The following is a 13,645-nucleotide window of genomic DNA, read 5'->3' as shown; positions in this document are numbered from 1 at the left end:
ATCAATAATCTTGAATAGTCCAATATACCTTGGATTTAATTTCCCTCGTTTACCAAATCGAACAACGCCTTTCCAAGGTGCAACTTTAAGCATGACCATCTCTCCAATTTCAAATTCTATATCTTTTCTTTTAATTTCAGCGTAGCTCTTTTGTCGACTTTGGGCGGTTTTCAACCGTTGTTGAATTTGGATGATCTTCTCGGTAGTTTCTTGTATAATCTCCGGACCCGTAATCTGTCTATCCCCCACTTCACTCCAACAAATCGGAGACCTGCACTTTCTACCATAAAGTGCTTCAAACGGCGCCATCTCAATGCTTGAATGGTAGCTGTTGTTGTAGGAAAATTCTGCTAACGGTAGATGTCGATCCCAACTGTTTCCGAAATCAATAACACATGCTCGTAGCATGTCTTCAAGTGTTTGTATCGTCCTTTCGCTCTGCCCATCAGTTTGTGGATGATAGGCAGTACTCATGTCTAGACGAGTTCCTAATGCTTGCTGTAATGTCTGCCAGAATCTTGAAATAAATCTGCCATCCCTATCAGAGATAATAGAGATTGGTATTCCATGTCTGGAGACGACTTCCTTCAAATACAGTCGTGCTAACTTCTCCATCTTGTCATCTTCTCTTATTGGCAGGAAGTGTGCTGATTTGGTGAGACGATCAACTATTACCCAAATAGTATCAAAACCACTTGCAGTCCTTGGCAATTTAGTGATGAAATCCATGGTAATGTTTTCCCATTTCCATTCCAGGATTTCGGGTTGTTGAAGTAGACCTGATGGTTTCTGATGCTCAGCTTTGACCTTAGAACACGTCAAACATTCTCCTACGTATTTAGCAACATCGGCTTTCATACCCGGCCACCAAAAATGTTTCTTGAGATCCTTGTACATCTTTCCCGTTCCAGGATGTATTGAGTATCTGGTTTTATGAGCTTCTCTAAGTACCATTTCTCTCATATCTCCAAATTTTGGTACCCAAATCCTTTCAGCCCAATACCGGGTTTCGTCTTCCCGAATATTAAGATGCTTCTCCGATCCTTTGGGTATTTCTGAAATGTCCCGTTCTTATTGATTAAAAACGTTCCATATTAATTGATTTCGTTGCGAGGTTTTGACCTCTATATGAGACGTTTTTCAAAGACTGCATTCATTTTAAAACAAACCATAACCTTTATTTCATCAATAAAGGTTTAAAAAGCTTTACGTAGATTATCAAATAATGAAAATCTAAAATATCCTGTTTACACACGACCATTACATAATGGTTTACAATACAAATATGTTACAACAAAATAAGTTTCTTGAATGCAGTTTTTACACAATATCATACAAGCACGGACTCCAAATCTCGTCCTTATTTAAGTATGCGACAGCGGAAGCTCTTAATAATCACCTGAGAATAAACATGCTTAAAACGTCAACAAAAATGTTGGTGAGTTATAGGTTTAACCTATATATATCAAATCATAATAATAGACCACAAGATTTCATATTTCAATATACATCCCATACATAGAGATAAAAATCATTCATATGGTGAACACCTGGTAACCGACATTAACAAGATGCATATATAAGAATATCCCCATCATTCCGGGACACCCTTCGGATATGATATAAATTTCGAAGTACTAAAGCATCCGGTACTTTGGATGGGGTTTGTTAGGCCCAATAGATCTATCTTTAGGATTCGCGTCAATTAGGGTGTCTGTTCCCTAATTCTTAGATTACCAGACTTAATAAAAAGGGGCATATTCGATTTCGATAATTCAACCATAGAATGTAGTTTCACGTACTTGTGTCTATTTTGTAAATCATTTATAAAACCTGCATGTATTCTCATCCCAAAAATATTAGATTTTAAAAGTGGGACTATAACTCACTTTCACAGATTTTTACTTCGTCGGGAAGTAAGACTTGGCCACTGGTTGATTCACGAACCTATAACAATATATACATATATATCAAAGTATGTTCAAAATATATTTACAACACTTTTAATATATTTTGATGTTTTAAGTTTATTAAGTCAGCTGTCCTCGTTAGTAACCTACAACTAGTTGTCCACAGTTAGATGTACAGAAATAAATTGATAAATATTATCTTAAATCAATCCACGACCCAGTGTATACGTATCTCAGTATTGATCACAACTCAAACTATATATATTTTGGAATCAACCTCAACCCTGTATAGCTAACTTCAACATTCACATATAGAGTGTCTATGGTTGTTCCGAAATATATATAGATGTGTCGACATGATAGGTCGAAACATTGTATACGTGTCTATGGTATCTCAAGATTACATAATATACAATACAAGTTGATTAAGTTATGGTTGGAATAGATTTGTTACCAATTTTCACGTAGCTAAAATGAGAAAAATTATCCAATCTTGTTTTACCCATAACTTCTTCATTTTAAATCCGTTTTGAGTGAATCAAATTGCTATGGTTTCATATTGAACTCTATTTTATGAATCTAAACAGAAAAAGTATAGGTTTATAGTCGGAAAAATAAGTTACAAGTCGTTTTTGTAAAGGTAGTCATTTCAGTCGAAAGAACGACGTCTAGATGACCATTTTAGAAAACATACTTCCACTTTGAGTTTAACCATAATTTTTGGATATAGTTTCATGTTCATAATAACAATCATTTTCTCAGAATAACAACTTTTAAATCAAAGTTTATCATAGTTTTTAATTAACTAACCCAAAACAGCCCGCGGTGTTACTACGACGGCGTAAATCCAGTTTTACGGTGTTTTTCGTGTTTCCAGGTTTTAAATCATTAAGTTAGCATATCATATAGATATAGAACATGTGTTTAGTTGATTTTAAAAGTCAAGTTAGAAGGATTAACTTTTGTTTGCGAACAAGTTTAGAATTAACTAAACTATGTTCTAGTGATTACAAGTTTAAACCTTCGAATAAGATAGCTTTATATGTATGAATCGAATGATGTTATGAACATCATTACTACCTTAAGTTCCTTGGATAAACCTACTGGAAAAGAGAAAAATGGATCTAGCTTCAATGGATCCTTGGATGGCTCGAAGTTCTTGAAGCAGAATCATGACACGAAAACAAGTTCAAGTAAGATCATCACTTGAAATAAGATTGTTATAGTTATAGAAATTGAACCAAAGTTTGAATATGATTATTACCTTGTATTAGAATGATAACCTACTGTAAGAAACAAAGATTTCTTGAGGTTGGATGATCACCTTACAAGATTGGAAGTGAGCTAGCAAACTTGAAAGTATTCTTGATTTTATGTAACTAGAACTTGTAGAATATATGAAGAACACTTAGAACTTGAAGATAGAACTTGAGAGAGATCAATTAGATGAAGAAAATTGAAGAATGAAAGTGTTTGTAGGTGTTTTTGGTCGTTGGTGTATGGATTAGATATAAAGGATATGTAATTTTGTTTTCATGTAAATAAGTCATGAATGATTACTCATATTTTTGTAATTTTATGAGATATTTCTTGCTAGTTGCCAAATGATGGTTCCCACATGTGTTAGGTGACTCACATGGGCTGCTAAGAGCTGATAATTGGAGTGTATATACCAATAGTACATACATCTAAAAGCTGTGTATTGTACGAGTACGAATACGGGTGCATACGAGTAGAATTGTTGATGAAACTGAACGAGGATGTAATTGTAAGCATTTTTGTTAAGTAGAAGTATTTTGATAAGTGTATTGAAGTCTTCCAAAAGTGTATAAATACATATTAAAACACTACATGTATATACATTTTAACTGATTCGTTAAGTCATCGTTAGTCGTTACATGTAAGTGTTGTTTTGAAACCTTTAGGTTAACGATCTTGTTAAATATTGTTAACCCAATGTTTATAATATCAAATGAGATTTTAAATTATTATATTATCATGATATTATCATGTATGAATATCTCTTAATATGATATATATACATTAAACGTCTTTACAACGATAATCGTTACATATATGTCTCGTTTAAAAATCATTAAGTTAGTAGTCTTGTTTTTACATATGTAGTTCATTGTTAATATACTTAATGATATGTTTACTTATCATAGTATCATGTTAACTATATATATATCCATATATATGTCATCATATAGTTTTTACAAGTTTTAACGTTCGTGAATCACCGGTCAACTTGGGTGGTCAATTGTCTATATGAAACATATTTCAATTAATCAAGTCTTAACAAGTTTGATTGCTTAACATGTTGGAAACATTTAATCATGTAAATATCAATCTCAATTAATATATATAAACATGGAAAAGTTCGGGTCACTACAGTACCTACCCGTTAAATAAATTTCGTCCCGAAATTTTAAGCTGTTGAAGGTGTTGACGAATCTTCTGGAAATAGATGCGGGTATTTCTTCTTCATCTGATCTTCACGCTCCCAGGTGAACTCGGGTCCTCTACGAGCATTCCATCGAACCTTAACAATTGGTATCTTGTTTCGCTTAAGTCTTTTAACCTCACGATCCATTATTTCGACGGGTTCTTCGATGAATTGAAGTTTTTCGTTGATTTGGATTTCATCTAATGGAATAGTGAGATCTTCTTTAGCAAAACATTTCTTCAAATTCGAGACGTGGAAAGTGTTATGTACAGCCGCGAGTTGTTGAGGTAACTCTAGTCGGTAAGCTACTGGTCCGACACGATCAATAATCTTGAATGGTCCAATATACCTTGGATTTAATTTCCCTCGTTTACCAAATCGAACAACGCCTTTCCAAGGTGCAACTTTAAGCATGACCATCTCTCCAATTTCAAATTCTATATCTTTTCTTTTAATGTCAGCGTAGCTCTTTTGTCGACTTTGGGCGGTTTTCAACCGTTGTTGAATTTGGATGATCTTCTCGGTAGTTTCTTGTATAATCTCTGGACCCGTAATCTGTCTATCCCCCACTTCACTCCAACAAATCGGAGACCTGCACTTTCTACCATAAAGTGCTTCAAACGGCGCCATCTCAATGCTTGAATGGTAGCTGTTGTTGTAGGAAAATTCTGCTAATGGTAGATGTCGATCCCAACTGTTTCCGAAATCAATAACACATGCTCGTAGCATGTCTTCAAGCGTTTGTATCGTCCTTTCGCTCTGCCCATCAGTTTATGGATGATAGGCAGTACTCATGTCTAGACGAGTTCCTAATGCTTGCTGTAATGTCTGCCAGAATCTTGAAATAAATCTGCCATCCCTATCAGAGATAATAGAGATTGGTATTCCATGTCTGGAGACGACTTCCTTCAAATACAGTCGTGCTAACTTCTCCATCTTGTCATCTTCTCTTATTGGCAGGAAGTGTGCTGATTTGGTGAGACGATCAACTATTACCCAAATAGTATCAAAACCACTTGCAGTCCTTGGCAATTTAGTGATGAAATCCATGGTAATGTTTTCCCATTTCCATTCTGGGATTTCGGGTTGTTGAAGTAGACCTGATGGTTTTTGATGCTCAGCTTTGACCTTAGAACACGTCAAACATTCTCCTACGTATTTAGCAACATCGGCTTTCATACCCGGCCACCAAAAATGTTTCTTGAGATCCTTGTACATCTTCCCCGTTCCAGGATGTATTGAGTATCTAGTTTTATGAGCTTCTCTAAGTACCATTTCTCTCATATCTCCAAATTTTGGTACCCAAATCCTTTCAGCCCTATACCGGGTTCCGTCTTCCTGAATATTAAGATGCTTCTCCGATCCTTTGGGTATTTCATCCTTTAAATTTCCCTCTTTTAAAACTCCTTGTTGCGCCTCCTTTATTTGAGTAGTAAGGTTATTATGAATCATTATATTCATAGATTTTACTCGAATGGGTTCTCTGTCCTTCCTGCTCAAGGCATCGGCTACCACATTTGCCTTCCCCGGGTGGTAACGGATCTCAAAGTCGTAATCATTCAATAATTCAATCCACCTACGCTGCCTCATATTCAGTTGTTTCTGATTAAATATGTGTTGAAGACTTTTGTGGTCGGTATATATAATACTTTTGACCCCATATAAGTAGTGCCTCCAAGTCTTTAATGCAAAAACAACCGCGCCTAATTCCAAATCATGCGTCGTATAATTTTGTTCGTGAATCTTCAATTGTCTAGACGCATAAGCAATCACCTTCGTTCGTTGCATTAATACACAACCGAGACCTTGCTTTGATGCGTCACAATAAATCACAAAATCATAATTCCCTTCAGGCAATGACAATATAGGTGCCGTAGTTAGCTTTTTCTTCAATAACTGAAACGCTTTCTCTTGTTCATCATTCCATTCAAATTTCTTCCCTTTATGCGTTAATGCAGTCAAGGGTTTTGCTATTCTGGAAAAGTCTTGGATGAACCTTCTATAGTAACCAGCTAGTCCTAAAAACTGGCGTATGTGTTTCGGAGTTTTCGGGGTTTCCCACTTTTCAACAGTTTCTATCTTTGCCGGATCCACCTTAATACCTTCTTTGTTCACTATGTGACCGAGGAATTGAACTTCTTCCAACCAAAATGCACACTTTGAAAACTTAGCGTACAATTCTTCCTTCCTCAATACTTCTAACACCTTTCTCAAATGTTCACCGTGTTCTTGGTCATTCTTTGAGTAAATAAGTATGTCATCAATGAAAACGATGACAAACTTGTCAAGGTATGGTCCACACACTCGGTTCATAAGGTCCATGAACATAGCTGGTGCATTAGTTAAACCAAACGGCATGACCATAAACTCGTAATGACCGTAACGTGTTCTGAAAGCAGTCTTTGGAATATCATCTTCTTTCACCCGCATTTGATGATACCCGGAACGTAAGTCAATCTTTGAATAAACAGACGAGCCTTGTAGTTGATCAAATAAGTCGTCGATTCTCGGTAGTGGGTAGCGGTTCTTGATGGTAAGTTTGTTCAACTCTCGGTAGTCGATACACAACCTGAATGTATCATCTTTCTTCTTGACAAACAAAACAGGAGCTCCCCACGGTGATGTGCTTGGTCGAATGAAACCACGCTCTAAAAGTTCTTGTAATTGGCTTTGCAGTTCTTTCATCTCGCTGGGTGCTAGTCTGTAAGGAGCACGAGCTATTGGTGCAGCTCCTAGTACAAGATCTATTTGAAATTCAACGGATCGATGTGGGGGTAATCCCGGTAATTCTTTCGGAAATACATCGGGAAATTCTTTTGCGATGGGAACATCATTGATGCTCTTTTCTTCAGTTTGTACTTTCTCGACGTGTGCTAGAACAGCATAGAAACCTTTTCTTATTAGTTTTTGTGCCTTCAAATTACTAATAAGATGTAGCTTCGTGTTGCCCTTTTCTCCGTACACCATTAAGGGTTTTCCTTTTTCTCGTATAATGCGAATTGCATTTTTGTAACAAACGATCTCTGCTTTCACTTCTTTCAACCAGTCCATACCGATTATCACATCAAAACTCCCTAACTCTATTGGTATCAAATCAATCTTAAATGTTTCGCTAACCAGTTTAATTTCTCGATTCCGACATATATTATCTGCTGAAATTAATTTACCATTTGCTAATTCGAGTAAAAATTTACTATCCAAAGGCGTCAATGGACAACTTAATTTAGCACAAAAATCTCTACTCATATAGCTTCTATCCGCACCCGAATCAAATAAAAAGTAAGCAGATTTATTGTCAATAAGAAACGTACCCGTAACAAGCTCCGGGTCTTCCTGTGCCTCTGCCACATTAATATTGAAAACTCTTTCGCGGCCTTTTCCATTCGTGTTCTCCTGGTTCGGGCAATTTTTAATAATGTGGCCCGGTTTTCCACATTTATAACAAACTACATTGGCATAACTTGCTCCGACACTACTTGCTCCGCCATTACTCGTTCCGACACCATTTGTTCCTTTCGTTCTGTTAACCCCTGGTCCGTAGACATCACACTTCGCCGCGCTATGACCATTTCTTTTACACTTGTTGCAAAATTTGGTGCAGAACCCCGAGTGATACTTTTCACACCTTTGGCATAGCGGCTTCTGATTGTTGTTGTTGTTGCGGTTATTATTGTTGTTAAGATGATTGTTGTGGTTGCTGTTGTTGTTGTTGTTGTTGTTGTTGTTGTTGTTGTTGTTGTTGTTGGGCCGTTTGTTGTAGTTGCGATTGATGTTGCGATTGTTAGGATAGTTGTTGCGATTATTGTTATAATTGCTGTTGTTGTTGTATTGGTGATTCTTATCACCGTTTTCCTCCCACTTTCTTTTGACTTGCTTCACATTGGCCTCTTCAGCAGTCTGTTCTTTAATTCTTTCTTCAATCTGGTTCACTAGTTTGTGAGCCATTCTACATGCCTGTTGTATGGAGGCGGGCTCGTGTGAACTTATATCTTCTTGGATTCTTTCCGGTAATCCTTTCACAAACGCGTCGATCTTCTCTTCCTCATCTTCGAATGCTCCCGGACACAATAGGCACAATTCTGTGAATCGTCTTTCGTACGTGGTAATATCAAATCCTTGGGTTCGTAACCCTCTAAGTTCTGTCTTGAGCTTATTGACCTCGGTTCTGGGACGGTACTTCTCGTTCATCAAGTGCTTGAATGCTGACCACGGTAGTGCGTACGCATCGTCTTATCCCACTTGCTCTAGATAGGTATTCCACCATGTTAACGCAGAACCTGTGAAGGTATGCGTAGCGTACTTAACTTTGTCCTCTTCAGTACACTTACTTATGGCAAACACCGATTCGACCTTCTCGGTCCACCGTTTCAATCCGATCGGTCCTTCGGTTCCATCAAATTCCAAAGGTTTGCAGGCAGTGAATTCTTTGTAGGTGCATCCTACACGATTTCCTGTACTGCCAGATCCAAGGTTATTGTTGGTATGTAGCGCAGCCTGTACTGCGGCTATGTTTGAAGCTAGAAAAGTACGGAATTCCTCTTCATTCATATTCACGGTGTGTCGAGTAGTCGGTGCCATTTCCTTCAAAATAGTCAAATGGAACAAGTTAATCATACAGAATATTAAGAGTAGTTAATAGTATTTCGTAGCATAATATGAACTCATTTATAAAAGCTTTTTCTTCATATTAGCGTTTTATAAGTTTAAATTCGGGTAGTACCTACCCGTTAAGTTCATACTTAGTAGCTAATATACAATTCAACTACTACAATTCTATATGAAAAACTGATTATAATAATATTTCGCGTTCAAACTTTTATACAATATTTTACAAACTTACAATACCGCTTATTTTACATAAAGCATGAAATATAGCACACAATAACTTTGATACAAGATAGTTGTGAAGATAATTCTAGATAGTACACAAGTCGTTCAGCAAAGGCAATAAAAACACGTAATTCATACGTCCAGAAACAAGTCATGCATTCTGGTTTTACTAGGACTACTTCCCATCCTTGGTCTTGTGCAACATAACCGTTATGGCCGTTGATAAGACAGCGTGTTGTAACGTCGTCAAAGGGACGAGGGTTACGTAATGTCCAACAGTCCCGTAACAATCTAAAAACCTCATTTCTTACCCCAATTACCGACTCCGTCACTTGTGGGAACGTTTTGTTTAATAGCTGTAGTCCGATGTTCTTTTTCTCACTTTGGTGAGAAGCGAACATTACTAACCCATAAGCATAGCATGCTTCTTTATGTTGCATGTTAGCCGCTTTTTCTAAATCATGAAGTCCTATATTCGGATACATTGAGTCAAAATAATTTCTTAACCCGTTGCGTAAAATAGCATTTGGGTTCCTCGCAATATATGCGTCAAAGTAAACACATCGTAACTTATGGGTTTCCCAATGTGATATCCCCCATCTTTCAAACGAAAGTCTCTTATAAACCAAGACATTCTTGGAACGTTCTTCGAATGTCTTACAAACTGATCTCGCCTTAAATAGTTGTGCCGAGGAATTCTGACCGACTCTAGACAAGATTTCATCAATCATGTCTCCGGGTAGGTCTCTTAAAATATTGGGTTGTCTATCCATTTTGCGTTTTTATACTGTAAAATAGACAAGAGTTAGATTCATAAAAAAAAAATACTTATTAATACAAGCAATTTTTACATATATCATAAAGCATAAGCACACTATATTACATATATTACACCACATGAATACAACTATCTTATTCCGACTCGCTTGTTTCTTCTTCTTCGGTTTTGGTTCGTTTTGCCAAGTTTCTAGGGATATATGATTTTCCCCTAATACGAGCCGTTGTTATCCACATTGGTTTAGAAAAACCTGGTGGTTTAGAGGTTCCCGGGTCATTGTTACAACTTAAGGACTTCGGGGGTTGACGATACATATAAAGTTCATCGGGGTTGGAATTAGATTTCTCTATTTTTATGCCCTTCCCCTTATTATTTTCTTTTGCCTTTTTAAATTCAGTTGGGGTAATTTCTATAACATCATCGGAATTCTCGTCGGAATCCGATTCATCGGAGAATTGGTAATCCTCCCAATATTTTGCTTCCTTGGCGGAAACACCATTGACCATAATTAACCTTGGTCGGTTGGTTGAGGATTTTCTTTTACTTAACCGTTTTATTATTTCCCCCACCGGTTCTATTTCTTCATCCGGTTCCTCCTCTTCCGGTTCTGATTCTTCTTCCGGTTCCGACTCTTCTTCCGGTTCCTCTTCGGGAACTTGTGAATCAGTCCACGAATCATTCCAATTTACATTTGACTCTTCATTATTATTAGGTGAGTCAATGGGACTTGTTCTAGAGGTAGACATCTATCACATAATATCAAACACGTTAAGAGATTAATATATCACATAATATTCACATGTTAAAAATATATAGTTTCCAACAAAATTTGTTAAGCAATCATTTTTCAAGTAAACACGGTCGAAGTCCAGACTCACTAATGCATCCTAAAAAACTCGATAAGACACACTAATGCAAAATTCTGGTTCTCTAAGACCAACGCTCGGATACCAACTGAAATGTCCCGTTCTTATTGATTAAAAACGTTCCATATTAATTGATTTCGTTGCGAGGTTTTGACCTCTATATGAGACGTTTTTCAAAGACTGCATTCATTTTAAAACAAACCATAACCTTTATTTCATCAATAAAGGTTTAAAAAGCTTTACGTAGATTATCAAATAATGAAAATCTAAAATATCCTGTTTACACACGACCATTACATAATGGTTTACAATACAAATATGTTACAACAAAATAAGTTTCTTGAATGCAGTTTTTACACAATATCATACAAGCATGGACTCCAAATCTCGTCCTTATTTAAGTATGCGACAGCGGAAGCTCTTAATAATCACCTGAGAATAAACATGCTTAAAACGTCAACAAAAATGTTGGTGAGTTATAGGTTTAACCTATATATATCAAATCATAATAATAGACCACAAGATTTCATATTTCAATATACATCCCATACATAGAGATAAAAATCATTCATATGGTGAACACCTGGTAACCGACATTAACAAGATGCATATATAAGAATATCCCCATCATTCCGGGACACCCTTCGGATATGATATAAATTTCGAAGTACTAAAGCATCCGGTACTTTGGATGGGGTTTGTTAGGCCCAATAGATCTATCTTTAGGATTCGCGTCAATTAGGGTGTCTGTTCCCTAATTCTTAGATTACCAGACTTAATAAAAAGGGGCATATTCGATTTCGATAATTCAACCATAGAATGTAGTTTCACGTACTTGTGTCTATTTTGTAAATCATTTATAAAACCTGCATGTATTCTCATCCCAAAACTATTAGATTTTAAAAGTGGGACTATAACTCACTTTCACAGATTTTTACTTCGTCGGGAAGTAAGACTTGGCCACTGGTTGATTCACGAACCTATAACAATATATACATATATATCAAAGTATGTTCAAAATATATTTACAACACTTTTAACATATTTTGATGTTTTAAGTTTATTAAGTCAGCTGTCCTCGTTAGTAACCTACAACTAGTTGTCCACAGTTAGATGTACAGAAATAAATCGATAAATATTATCTTGAATCAATCCACGACCCAGTGTATACGTATCTCAGTATTGATCACAACTCAAACTATATATATTTTGGAATCAACCTCAACCCTGTATAGCTAACTCCAACATTCACATATAGAGTGTCTATGGTTGTTCCGAAATATATATAGATGTGTCGACATGATAGGTCGAAACATTGTATACGTGTCTATGGTATCTCAAGATTACATAATATACAATACAAGTTGATTAAGTTATGGTTGGAATAGATTTGTTACCAATTTTCACGTAGCTAAAATGAGAAAAATTATCCAATCTTGTTTTACCCATAACTTCTTCATTTTAAATCCGTTTTGAGTGAATCAAATTGCTATGGTTTCATATGGAACTCTATTTTATGAATCTAAACAGAAAAAGTATAGGTTTATAGTCGGAAAAATAAGTTACAAGTCGTTTTTGTAAAGGTAGTCATTTCAGTCGAAAGAACGACGTCTAGATGACCATTTTAGAAAACATACTTCCACTTTGAGTTTAACCATAATTTTTGGATATAGTTTCATGTTCATAATAACAATCATTTTCTCAGAATAACAACTTTTAAATCAAAGTTTATCATAGTTTTTAATTAACTAACCCAAAACAGCCCGCGGTGTTACTACGACGGCGTAAATCCGGTTTTACGGTGTTTTTCGTGTTTCCAGGTTTTAAATCATTAAGTTAGCATATCATATAGATATAGAACATGTGTTTAGTTGATTTTAAAAGTCAAGTTAGAAGGATTAACTTTTGTTTGCGAACAAGTTTAGAATTAACTAAACTATGTTCTAGTGATTACAAGTTTAAACCTTCGAATAAGATAGCTTTATATGTATGAATCGAATGATGTTATGAACATCATTACTACCTTAAGTTCCTTGAATAAACCTACTGGAAAAGAGAAAAATGGATCTAGCTTCAATGGATCCTTGGATGGCTCGAAGTTCTTGAAGCAGAATCATGACACGAAAACAAGTTCAAGTAAGATCATCACTTGAAATAAGATTGTTATAGTTATAGAAATTGAACCAAAGTTTGAATATGATTATTACCTTGTATTAGAATGATTACCTACTGTAAGAAACAAAGATTTCTTGAGGTTGGATGATCACCTTACAAGATTGGAAGTGAGCTAGCAAACTTGAAAGTATTCTTGATTTTATGTAACTAGAACTTGTAGAATATATGAAGAACACTTAGAACTTGAAGATTGAACTTGAGAGAGATCAATTAGATGAAGAAAATTGAAGAATGAAAGTGTTTGTAGGTGTTTTTGGTCGTTGGTGTATGGATTAGATATAAAGGATATGTAATTTTGTTTTCATGTAAATAAGTCATGAATGATTACTCATATTTTTGTAATTTTATGAGATATTTCTTGCTAGTTGCCAAATGATGGTTCCCACATGTGTTAGGTGACTCACATGGGCTGCTAAGAGCTGATCATTGGAGTGTATATACCAATAGTACATACATCTAAAAGCTGTGTATTGTACGAGTACGAATACGGGTGCATACGAGTAGAATTGTTGATGAAACTGAACGAGGATGTAATTGTAAGCATTTTTGTTAAGTAGAAGTATTTTGATAAGTGTATTGAAGTCTTCCAAAAGTGTATAAATACATATTAAAACACTACATGTATATACATTTTAAC

The sequence above is a fragment of the Rutidosis leptorrhynchoides genome, chromosome 4 (genome assembly GCF_046630445.1).
Source record: "Rutidosis leptorrhynchoides isolate AG116_Rl617_1_P2 chromosome 4, CSIRO_AGI_Rlap_v1, whole genome shotgun sequence".
Taxonomy (NCBI): domain Eukaryota; kingdom Viridiplantae; phylum Streptophyta; class Magnoliopsida; order Asterales; family Asteraceae; genus Rutidosis; species Rutidosis leptorrhynchoides.
Note: the sequence above shows the minus strand (reverse complement) of the source record.